This window comes from Oryctolagus cuniculus, chromosome 7, assembly GCF_051225735.1.
Source record: "Oryctolagus cuniculus isolate XC-2025 breed Fujian yellow rabbit chromosome 7, ASM5122573v1, whole genome shotgun sequence".
NCBI classification, from domain to species: domain Eukaryota; kingdom Metazoa; phylum Chordata; class Mammalia; order Lagomorpha; family Leporidae; genus Oryctolagus; species Oryctolagus cuniculus.
Genome location: NC_142873.1, coordinates 104,652,848 through 104,653,440, shown reverse-complemented (window position 1 = coordinate 104,653,440; position 593 = coordinate 104,652,848).

Genomic DNA, 593 nt, shown 5'->3' with positions numbered 1-593 from the left:
GCTGGCGCTCCCCGGGCGGCCTGGGAGCCTAGGCCGGCTTCCGTGGCGCTCCTTCTCCCTCTGGTGGTCGGCAGCGAGGCGAAGTTGTTTCCGTGCTCTGAAGGGGGGAGGCAGTTAAGTTGCAAGCCCAGCCTCTGGTTCGAGAGAATTTGCAAAGAGAGCTAACAGTTACTCTTGGGACCCTCCAGGAACGTCTGCAATGTTAGCGTCTGAAGCTTGACACTCCAGGGCCACCGGCTTGCTTCAGGCAGTGCCCTGTGGTTCTAGTAAAAGCTTCAGGTGTGTGTGGGCGTCGCTGTCCTGCGTGCATCTTGCCAGAGGCCATGATTCTGTTCTCTGCAAAAATGTAGGTTCAGATCCCCCTCATTCGCTTGATAAATATTGTGTTAAGTAGTTTTGCATAATGCATACGACATAGGATATGGAGCAGGGTGTGTAAAACTTGCCAAATTGTTTCCCTTAAGAAAATCTTCCGTCATCCCTTTATGAGATTCGGGTTGTGCTTATTTTGAAGTAGTTTCCGTTTATTTTTTAATTAATTTCCATCTACTTGAAGGGTAGACGGGGAGACAGAGAGAGATCATCTTCCACCC